Genomic DNA, 12,418 nt, shown 5'->3' on the forward strand with positions numbered 1-12,418 from the left:
TGACAGAGTCCATGGATTTTGCTTACACCACAAAAGGCGTTTTAAGGCAGTTTAATTCAACGCTGCAAAAACTACATCTGTGACAGAAACATAACATTCAAAAATAACTCGGGCCCCCAAATGTCCCCAGTGCCAACAAATCCCTGAACCAGTAAAGCCGACAGCCACTGTCGGGCAGATGAACCGTTCCAAAAGCAACACAATGACCCGGATCCAGAGGGGCCACGCAGACACCCCTGAAACCTAGGTGGTTAATACAGATGGACCATGGAGCCATCTGTAGGCACCACCCCCCACCACACACACACACACACACACACACACACACACACACGGTTTTATTTCACACAAACATTTTACATTTACATTTGTCTTAGGAAAGCAAATGCACATTAGGTGAGAGAAAAACAGGTGTCACCATCTCAAACCACAAACAGGATTACAGAAAACAGGAGGCCAGATGCGGCGGCAGGGAGATACGTTGGCTTTTCTGGCAGGCCCCTCGCAGGCACTGAGAAGTTAAAACTACACGGGGTAAGTTCCGTGTTTCACTCCATCATTACCACCTGGATTAGGCTCCCTGAGCTTGGCCGGTTTTTCTCTGTGATCCAGTCATGGGAGGCTTCCCCGAGGAACTCCAAGGGCGTCCAGGAGCCAGAGTCGGCCTTGGGCATGGAACCGGGAGCACCGCAATGGCCGCAGCCCGGGCGCAGGCTGCTGTTCTTCCCTCGGAGGCTCTGGCAGAGCCGCTGGGCCGCGCCCTTGGCCATGCCATAGCCGATCATCCCAGGAGTCCCATCCAGGGTGGCCTTGGCACCCGCCAAGGTCAGGAGGCCTCCTTCCTTGAGGTGCTTGATGGCCAGGTGGCTGGAGATGGTGGACGCCCACATGCTCTGCTTCTACATGAGGTCACAGTTTTTGAAGAGAGACTTGAACTTGGCATTGCCCCCAGCCCAGCCTCCAGCCACACAAAGGATTGATCCACCTTCTCTTCACCCAGGAGCTTTCCAACCTCAGTGGTCACCTGGTCAGCTTGCTGAGTAAACGAGTCTGTCATTCTAACCACGACACTGGCGCTGGCCTCTTCCTTCTCCACCACGTCCATGCTGGCCACCCACCAGTCGCAGGCGGGAACACCGGCACACAGCGGGAGCCCAGCGCAGCCTTGCCCGCCTGCCACCATCCTGAGCCTCCCGCTGGTCCCGCTGGTCCCCTCACACCGGCTTTTGACAGGTGGTCCACAGTTGAGGGCTCAGCCAGGAGAAGCGAAGAGCAGGATTCATCAGCTGTCCCCAAATCATCAAGGCAGAACTGGGAGAAATTTCCCTTATTCCTTTCCATCCACGGTCTCCAGATGGCCCTATTGTGATGTCCCTGCCGTAGAGGCAGTCTGGATGCTCTGTGAACCATCCCCCAGTGAGGCTCACCCATCTGATTAAGCAGGTACAGGGAACACACAGATGAACAACCTCCCCTCTCATCTGTCCTACATTTTCACCTCCAGCTCCCCTGAAGGATTTGCAGCCATGGCCCCCAGTCCCTGAGGAAGGTGACCACGTGTCAGCCCTGCTACTCCTTAGCCAAAAAGAGGGCTTGATGCTAAATGATACAGGCATTCTCTCCTCCATTGTCTTTGTTTCTTGGGGCACATAAAATAGGCTTCAGACCCAGGAACCCCACTGTAAAATGTGGATGGCTCACCACTAGCCATGAACTGGTGTTAACTCCTAGATGTTGATCTCAGATGGAGGTGTAGACCCAGGTTTCTGAAGCCTCAGCCTTATGAAGGAATGAAGCCTTGCACAGTGAACATGACACATAAAATGGGTCCCTGCCCAGAAGAGCTTACACACTAATACGTATACGGGCAGGAGCAAAACATGTTTTTCCCATACGGCATGCTGTTGAGATCTTACTCTTAGTGGTATAAAGCTTTGTAAATCCTCCAGATTGAAAGATGAATTGAGGGAAGCTGATGTGTGTAGCAGGAGGCATTTCAGGCTGCCTGTAGATAATGTGACAAGCCCAGAGACTCATAACCAGAGTTACTGCGTGGTGGGTCCTGCCAGGAGGGGCAGGTGCTGCTACTGCTGAAGAATATCCCTTCAGAATGTCCTCTCTGATAGCCACTGGCCTAGGCAGCCGCCCCGCCTGGCCCAGCCCACACCCACCTCCAGGCATCTTCCCTCCCCAGGGAGAACATGCCAAAGGCCAGCCAGCACCCTTGTTGAGACCCGGCTTGAGTCATCATTGGGTTCCCAGCACCTAACACCAAACCAGGCACACACAATCTGTGCTTAATAAATATTTATTGCATGAACATATAAATCAATTAGTGCACCTGAAGCAAACAGTGCTCCTCAAAGAACTTACATCACAGGATAAACATGAGATGTGTCCTTGGTCACTTTTAGAAATGAGTGTCTTAATTATGTCACACTCGCAACATGTGATCACTGAATTATAGTTTGTTTAAGATTGAAGGAATTTTAGATATTGGCTAGTCTGACCATTTCCTCTTTTGCATGAAAAAAAAACATTGATCCCACCAAGTGGGTATTAGTTTAATTACTTGCCAAAATAGGACCTTAGTGACCTGAAGGCAAATCATTTCCATGAGGTAGCACAAGGACCACAAAAATCTGGCTAGACCAGTTGATAGACTTTAGTAAGGGGTTTTTTTCAGCTGTTTACATTGATTTACATTGTAAATCCCTGCTTCATTGTAAATTCTACAAGGTTAGGTGGTAGATTAATGGGTGAGAAGGATTACATTAGATTTTCTTTCTTTTTTTCTATTATAAAAATATATCTAGAAGCAAGAAATTCTTTTAAAATTCTTTCAAACTTAACATTTAGTGAATAGCTGTCATATGTGAGATGGTCTGATAAGTACTGTGGAGGGATCCAAAGATAAATTCACTCTCCCATCCCCAGAGGCTCTTGATTTCATGAAGGTCAAATATGTACACATGATCTGGATACATCAGATATGCAGCCGCTATAACTGAGGAATGAGTTTCAGAGAGAAAACAAACTGGAGGACTTGAGCCCAACAGGTGAAGTAAGAAGGCTGTGACCAGGCCTTGAAGGGTGGATGAAAATTCAACAGGCAGCTGGAGAAAGCAGAGGTGTATCACACGAAGGAGTAGCATTAACTAATACAAGGGATGGGAGGGAATAGCTTTGGTTTTGTGCCAACAATGTGTTGGGCACAAGTATAACCATTCAGGACTTACAGCAACCTCATGAATTAGGTGCATCCATTTTCCAGAGGAGGAAACTGAAGCTTGAAAAGATTAATAATGTACCAAGTGAGGGTTGTGGTTACATAACACATATGGGTGCAGCCAGGATTTAAACCCTGCGTGACTGACTCCAAGCTCAGTGCTTGTGCCACTTCAGGAGGCTGCCTCCCAGGGAGGAAGGTGACAGCAAGCACATTTCAGGGACATTAGCTCAGTGAGGCTGGTCATGGGGACGGGGAGGAGAATAGAACCGGACTGAGAGCATGAGGAAGATGATAGAAAAAGGAGGGAGGAAGCACAAAGACAAAGTCAGGCCTTTGTTACTGATTGGTTTTTAAGGTGAAGGAAATCAGAGTAAGTCTCAAGACTCAGGGTTCAAAGGAAATGGGGGTTGAAGATGAGGAAAGGTGACAAAGGAGCAAGATCACATAGGAAAAAGAGATGATAGAGGGAGGGGCATAGGGTCAGGGTTAGCCTTGGAAAGAATAAAAAACATTTCTTCCCCAAAACAGAGTAAAAGAAAAAATATGAGAAAGTATCCATATTAAAGGAAAGAGAGGGAAGGAAGCGGGGAGGGAGGGGAAAAGGAAGGAAGGAAGGAAGGAAGGAAGGAAGGAAGGAAGGAAGGAAGGAAGGAAGGAAGGAAGGAAGGAAGGAAAAAGCAATCACAGTAGCCTGGAGAGGAACGTTTCTTAGCCAGTCCAGGGAGGTGGTCTGTTCTGGGTGAGGAGGCAGCGGGGTCAGTTGGGGCTTGAGCAGAGTGGAAAAGATTTGAGGCAGCTGTTGTGGGAATCTGATAGGAGCTAAAAATGGAGTTAAAGGAAGATGGCTGAGAGCATAGCGAGAGTCCAAAGGCAGGAACAGGCAGTGGGTCCGGTTACTTTTGGTGCACAAATCCCTTCAACAGAATTCAGCAGTTTGGGATCAGAAGTAGATGAGAGGGTCATCCAGGAAGACATGGGGGAAGGTCAAGAGGGTAAGGGAATGGGGCACTTTTGAGACCTTTGCCAAAACCAAGGAATCCAAACATGATAGGGAGGGAGGGGACAGACGCAACCAGGATGGGTCCAAGATGCTGCAATAGGAAGGGCACCAGGGCTGCAGGGCAGGCAAAGAAGAGGTGTAATAGGAATGAGTGAATGGGACAGTGGAAGACACAGTGCAGTGGCTACAAAGGGCATTCAGAGACGGAGATCTTAGAGGTGGCGCCTCCTGTGAGGTGGTGAGGTCCAGGGCATATCTGTGCAAAGAGAAGAGATGCGGTGACAGTGCGGGGAAGGTGAAGTATGTCTGAAGATTGTTCTGCTCACATTGTAGAGGAGGAGGGCAGTGGGGGCCAAAGGGGGCACCAGGAGCCACTGCATGCTGACGCCTCCACCAAGTGCGCACCAAGGGAAGGGCCTGACCATGGGCTAGACAGAGATGGAAGAGTAAAAGAAGAGCTAACTAATTAAAAGGGAAGTTCAAGTTGAGTTCTAGTGAAATCACATCACAACTAGTGCTGTTCCCCACCCCACCCCTAAAAAGTAAAGGCAAGTAAAATAGGCTTGGAGAGTTCTCTCGAAGCAGATGAGCTGCAGTAGGAAACTGCACAGTGAGGAGGCAAGGGTGAGTCAAGAGGGTGGGATGGCAAGGAACCCGCCATGGGTATTGTGGATGGTAAACTGTTGAGGCAGAGAGCTTCCGATTCAAAAAACGTCCACTTCTGTGACCTTCTTCCTCAAACAAAGCCAACCCACCCATCTATCCTGTGTCCAAAATTCAACAGAAAGGGCCTCTGGGCATCCCAACCCCCACTTACAGCAGAGGCCCTAGAACACTCACACACACACTCACACACTCACACACACACACACACACACGCACACACACACACACTCACACACTCACTCTCACACACTCACACACACACACACACACACTCACATACACACACACTCACACACTCACTCACACACACTCACACACACACACACACTCACACACACACTCACATACACACACACTCACACACTCACTCACACACACTCACACACACACACACTCACACACACACTCACACACTCACTCACACACACACACACACATACACACACTCACACACACACTCACACACACTCACACACACACTCACACACACCCTCACACACACTCACACACACACACACACACACACACTCACACACACACACACACTCACACACACTCACACACTCACACACACATACACACACACTCACACACTCACAGACACACACTCACACACACACACACTCACACACACACACTCACACACACACACTCACTCTCACACACTCACACACACACTCACACACACACACACACTCACACACTCACTCACACACTCACACACACACACACACACACACACACTCACATACACACACTCACACACACACACCCTGCTCGCTTCTTCATCAGCTCTTCTCCAGACCATGCTCCATTGCCTTTTGACTTGAAAACAAGTTTGACTCCATCTGGTTTGACCTTGAACCTTGGACACAGTTTTAGGTCACCTATCCACCGGCAACCCTGCCAGTCCTTGCCCACTTTAAGAGAGCATTTAATAATAGCTAATACTTAGTAGTGCTTAGCACCTGCACGACATAGACTAAAGAAGGCCTCTGAAGTCACTCAGTTCCATTTTGATTACTTTTATAACATTCCCACCCAAAAAACATCCCACTTGCTTGAATAGCCCAGCTCTCAGGAACTCACGCCCACGACAGTCTGTCTTGCTGCTGAATGGCTCTGTTGGAGACTTTCTGTTCACAGTCATACAAAACAAGTTACATTCCTTTTCCGGCTGATGGGAATCTGAAGACAACTATCATATCTCAACAAAGTCCCCCTCTTTCCAAAAGAAACAGCTCCAATTCATTATACCTCTTTTGATAAGACTCATGCTCAGGTTCCTTCACCATCCTGCCTGTTCCATGTGGCAATGTCTCTCTTCAGATGTGCATAATAAATGGCAAACAGAGTGCTGGCTACATGCCAGCCAATTTCTTGGTGCATATTAACTCATTTGATCTTCATACCAATACTATATGCTATTATTGGTACCATTATTATTCCATTGTGCAAATGAGGAAACTGAGGCAGAGAGCAATAAATAACTTGCCCAAGGCTAGTACCGGCAACAGAGCCAAGAATCAGCTTGAACAAACGGATGTGCTCATAACCCCAATGCCAGCGGCTTTCAAACTTGGCCACCACTGAAATCACCCTGGGAAGTTCTAGAAACTACTGAGCCTGGGATCCTCCCCTAGAGATGCTGGTTTTTATTGGGCCATGTGTCATCTGGGCACCTGAACTTTACAGAGATGCCCAGGTGATGCTAATGTGCAGCCAAGATTGACAACCGCTGGCTGTATGATCATGAGCCCCTCAGGGGCCAGTGCAGGGTAGAGGGGAGTGATGGAAATTTCCAAGTTTCCCTTGTGGAGGATAACACAGGGACAGGCCCAGGCATGGTGACTGGAGCCAACCTTGCAGGAAGGCTAAGTAAACAGTCAGCTGGTGAGGCCCTCATTCTCCAAGAAAAGAGAGAGAGAGAGAAGACAGAAAGCCTCTCTGACACTGGGAAGAACTTTAGCCATCCCCAAACCCACCTTCCTCAAAGTAGCAGCTACCTCACAGTCACCAACAGCACAACCTCCTGACCGCCTTCAAATGCTACAGACGCTACAGATGGAGGGACGGTGGCTGCCAGTCCCTCCCCCCCGCCCCCCCACCCCCCCACACACACAAACCTCCCCTTCACTGACTGCCGGCACTTGATCAAGAAAGCATGGAGGCTACCAGCCCCACAGGCTGAGGGCAGGCCTGCGGCACGTGCCTCTCCAGCTCGCCTGCCAGGGGCTCCGGCTCCGGCTCCCGGGCCATCTCCGTCCCTCAGACACCTGCACTGGGCTCTCCCGCTGTGCCACGCCTTCCTGTCCCTCCACCGTGTTCTCTGTTGACCCTACACTCAGTTATTGCTTTTTAAAGCATGAGGGTGTTTCATTGGTTACAGATTGGCCACCAGGTGTTCTCTGGTTGCTGGAAATTTTTCAGTTCCTTTAAATTGCTGTTAGTGGTCTGGGCCACAGTGCCAGGGCACAGAGTGAGGGCCTGAGCCCTGTGCTGCTCCCAGGGGTAGGTCTCCCTCTCCCTTCCTCCCTTCCTCCTCCCTCCCTCCTCCCAGAGCCAGCCCTGCAAACCCCAGCCATGGCAACCTGAGTGTGAATAAAGGAAAAGCTACCCTCACCCCCAAACCCCATTAATATTTAATGCAAACATCTGAATGCAAATTGATCTCACTTTTGTTTTATTCCCTTTCCTCCACATCCCTCTCTAACTTAGATGCCTTTCTTCCAAGCCTGGAGGTGCTTCCCTCTCCAGGAACAGGGAGAAGCCTGTCACTGAGGAGAGAAGCAGACAGTTTGACTGTGTGTGGTTGGAGCAGACCCTACTACTCCAAGCTCCGTACTTTTAGAATGTTGCCAAATGAGCCTTTATTGTCTGTGGAGGTCACAGTGAGTTATAGAAGTCTCAACCTGGGAGAGAAATTTTACAAACAGGGAGAGAATATTAGCAGTGTAGTAGCCCCTAAAAATAGTCTTCCCGCAAACCTGCAAATCCTTTTTCCATGGCAGGGAAAAGCAGATGGTCCAGTAGTGGCTTCACTCACATTCCTCTTCTGCCTTTGAGCCTGGCTTTTCCCTGGTCTGTATTGCGAGACTGGGGTTCAGAGTGTTTAAAGGGGGGGCAGGAGGGGTAATTAAATTTTAAAAAGAGAGTGAAAAAGGCAAATGTTGATACAAACATTTAATTGCTTGGGACGACAGAAGCATAGGTAGTGCTTGAGGAATAAGAAAATTGAACAGATCTCGGTTGTTTTTAATGAGTTAACAAATGTCTGGTAACTGGCTGGGGGCAATGATATTTTTTCAGGAGGGGAGTGATGACAAAGAAGCCATCTCAGGCAAATGTCTATCTCCTGTGGGATGCATTTCATTTTTTGCCTTTGTGAGTGTATAGGTTTCCACACACACAAGTGTAGGAGCCGCAAGAGGTGTGTGTACTTATAAACAATGCAAGAAACTGGAGCTAGAGAACAAATCTATTAACACAAAACGTCTGCGAGGACAAAGATGCCATAACTCTTTAAGAATTGCTTTCCATCTTTACAGAGGATGGGTAGCACAGAGCAAAGAGACTTCAGGCTAAACGGCGTGCCCACGGCCACACACAGAGTCAGGATGCAGCCACGGAGAGAGCGCCGAGACGGCCCTGCCCCTCAGACTCCTCATCCCGCTCACGAATTCACTGGGATGTGTCCACCCTCTCGCAGGGGCCAGCCCAGGGTCATGGCGGAGGCAGCACTCCCGCCTGTCTATCTATCACAGCACTTCCAGGGAAACATCAGGCTCTGGAGAGAAAGAGAGCAAAGAGGCATAAGTAGGGGAAGAAAAAAATAAAGCAGAGTTACACGGGTTATCCTCAGAGGGTTAGATCTAGAAGGTAATTTTTACATCTCCAGCTAGAAAGTATAATCAGTAACAAAGGCTACTTGTGTAAACAGGAACTTCATTTACATTCTCCATAGGTTTTCAATGGGGTGAGGGAGAGAGAATAAAAGCCCAAACACCTGGACCTTTAACCACAGCAGACATGTTTCCTTTGCTGACATGTGCAAAATAGGCGCATTTCAGTAGAAATGAAATAATGCCTGAAAAAAGAGGATGCATCCTGGCTCCAGGAGTCGGGAAGGTATTTCCTCCCCCAGGAGGCTCGTTCTGCAGCCAGAGCTGCCTAACTGGTGCCTGACTGGAGCTTGGCAAATCACGGAAACAAACAGCTAGTGCTCACCACTTGTAAGGAAGGGCCCGTTTCCTCGGTGGGCAAGTAGAATCACACTAAGTCTCTCAATGGTATTTGGAATTCTACATTATCAATGTAGACCTTCGCATAGGATTGTTGTGAAGAATTTATCGAGTTGGGAAGATTCATTGAGAATTTCAAGTTTCTCACATGAAACCAGTGTGAGAAACAAGATGGTAATCATAAAAATAACTATGGCTAGAAAGAAAATGAGTGGGAATCATGTGTAGTTTGAAAAATCCTTCTCAAGTTGATAATATTTATGTAAAGCACACTAAAATTATTGTGTGTTCTTTTTAAATACCTACTCTAAAAAGTAAAATTCCACCTGCTCTGTTTGGCGGAGAGGCCCAGGAGATGCTGGGATCCCCACCCAGAGGGCAAGCATTCTCACGGAGGCAGAGCAGAACCTGGGGATGGGTGATAAGGCAGTGTAATTCAGCAACAGCAGATTGAAGTTTTCAAAGGTAAAGAAACAAACAAGCAAATGATCCTACTGACTTATAGCCTCGCTGCTCAGCAGGTGGCCAGGACCCCAGCATCAGCATCTCCTGGGATGCTGTTTAAAAGAGGAAGTCTCGTCCCACCCAGACCTAGAGAATCAGAATTTGCATTTTATCAAGATCCTCAGGGACTCCTGTGAACAAGAAAGTTTGATAAACGTTGAACACCCTTTTCTGTGTGTCAGTGAACAAACGCACCCCAAACCCCACCCAGGAAAAGGAGTTCCATCACCAAATGAGAACACTGGGGGGCAGGGGGAAATGGGCTAGAGCTGAGTGGGTCCTCCCAAAACAGCCCCCTTAAATAAGCTGTTTTGTATTGTTCACGGTCCTAACTAAGGACGCTACTTTGCACTAACTTTTGTGACAAATTCTTTCAGGAGTTTGCTATTTTTTTCCTAAATTAAAGGATGTGACAATTGACCATGTTTCTTGGCTATTATGAACATATAGGCCTTTAACCTCTTCCTACATAGGACACGGCTACACATTTTGACAAGTTTATTATAATCCGCAGGCTTTGCTTTTGTTGCTGTTATCCTGTGCTCCCATTCACAGGTCTTACCAGGGCCCACCCAGAGAAGCCTTCCTTGGCTGGACAATGCCATCCTGGCTGGCTGGCTGGACTCCACGCCCCTGAGGGTGATTCTAATCTCCACTCTTATATACAGAAGAGTTGTGAATATACCTGTGCTCATTATTGATTTCCCCCTTCAAGTTATCTCCTGGGGTATATTCCCCCAAAGAGATAAGGCTCGGTTCCTGACTTCAAGGATCATTCATGAGCGTGTGGGATGCAAAGGTGGCAATATGCAGGGTCATACAGTTGGGCAGGTTCTGGACATGGGTCACCTCCATGTGCACACTCCTCCCCTTCTCCGCCCTCTCTCAGCTCCAGGTTGCTGGCCTTTATGAATTGTACCCAAGGCTTCCCTTGCCTCCTGGCTTCCACCGAGCTGACCAGTAGAGGCTCCAGGAGGGATGTGGAATGGGAGGAGAAGAAGGAGGACTCCCCCCTGCCATGCCAGAGCAGTGCTCCCCTACCAAAGCTTCTATGGGAGTCTTCTCTGGGCTCTGGAAATCTCTTCTTTCTCTTGCCCCTTCAGGCTCAGAAATGGTCACAGTTTCCTGGATGCCAGCCCAGGTGCTCCACCTTCCCCTGCTGTTTTTCTGTAACCCTGCCTTCACCTTTGTAAATACGTTCTGGGATTAAGTTCTCCTCAATGACCTATTTAGACTGTGCCCTCTGTTTGCTGCCAGGGCCTGAGTGGCAGGGGCTCTAACCTGTGTGGGGGGCGGGGACATGGCAATCTGCTAGAAGTGTCTGCTAAGCTGAAGCCTAAAAGGCAAGGACAAGTTAGCCAGGCGTGGGATGCAACAAGTGGAGGAAACATCAAATACAAAACAGAGGGTGAGCTTTGCACTGTGGCAGTATAGTAGGCAATAAGATTTATCCAAGGTCCAATTATGGCTAATGGGGGGAGGGGAGGGTGGCAGGAAACAAGAGGTGAGAAGGAGAACTAGTGCATTCTAGACCTCCTAGAGATTCCAGATGGCTGAGGCATGAGAAGACAAGTGGCCAGAGAGAAAGGAGAATGATGGTCTCAAATGCTTCTGTAAATTAGGGCATGTCCATCGAGGAATTTCATGTACCTTTCAAAAGCTATGTTCACAAAGACATTTTTTAAAAAAATCTTTATTGTTGAGAGTATTATAGATGTCTCCCTCCCCCCCCCAATCATCCCCCTTCTACCTGGTTTACACCCCACCCCATGCCTTCACCACCCTACTGTCTGTGTCCATAGGTAAGATCTTCGGTTAATCTCTTCCCACCCCCTAACTCCCATTCCCTCTGAGATTCATCAGTCTTTTCCATGTTTCCATGCCTCAGATTTTATTTTATTCACCAGTTTATTTTGTTCATAGATTTCTTGTTAATTTATTTTGATTTTTAGATTCTCTTCTTCTTCTTCTTCTTCTTCTTCTTCTTCTTCTTCTTCTTCTTCTTCTTCTCCTCCTCCTCCTCCTCCTCCTCCTCCTCCTCCTCCTCCTCCTCCTCCTCCTCCTCCTCCTTCTTCTTCTTCTTCTTCTTCTTCTTCTTCTTCTTCTTCTTCTTCTTCTTCTTCTTCTTCTTCTTCTTCTTCTTCTTCTTCTTCAGAAATACCCTTCAACATTTCATGTAATACTGGTTTGGTGGTGATGAATTCCTTTTGCTATTTTTTTTGTCTGTGAAGCTCTTTATCTGACCTTCAATTCTAAATTATAGCTTTTCTGGGTAGAGTAATCTTGGTTGTAGGTCCTTGCTATTCATCACTTTGAATATTTCTTGCCACTCCCTTCTGGCCTTCATAATTTCTGTTGAGAAATCAGCTGACAGTCGTATGGGCACTCCCTTATAGGTAACCAACTGCTTTTCTCTTGCTGCTTTTAAAATTCTCTTTGTACTCCCATTTGACCCAGTAATCTCACTTCTAGGAATATATCCCAAGAAATCAGAAACACCAGTCAGAAAGGATATATGCACTCCTATGTTCATAGCAGCACAATTTACAATAGCTAAGATTTGCAAACAGCCTAAGTGCCCATCAGCAGATGAGTGGATTAAAAAAAAAAACAGTGGTACATCTACACAATGGAATACTATGCTGCTGTAAAAAAGAAGGAACTCTTACCATTTTCAACAGCATGGATGGAACTGGAGAGCATTATGTTAAGTGAAATAAGCCAGTCAGAGAAAGATTCACATGATGTCACTCATTTGTGGAATATAATGAACAA

At 47.7% G+C, this 12,418-nt stretch overlaps 1 pseudogene; it reads right to left on the reverse strand.

The window, feature by feature from the left end:
- Nucleotides 1–422: 422 nt before the first annotated feature.
- On the reverse strand, nucleotides 423–1,341 carry LOC132229706 (dihydropteridine reductase-like; annotated as a pseudogene).
- Nucleotides 1,342–12,418: the final 11,077 nt, after the last annotated feature.

This window comes from Myotis daubentonii, chromosome 3 (genome assembly GCF_963259705.1).
Source record: "Myotis daubentonii chromosome 3, mMyoDau2.1, whole genome shotgun sequence".
In the NCBI taxonomy this organism is placed as follows: Eukaryota; Metazoa; Chordata; class Mammalia; order Chiroptera; family Vespertilionidae; genus Myotis; species Myotis daubentonii.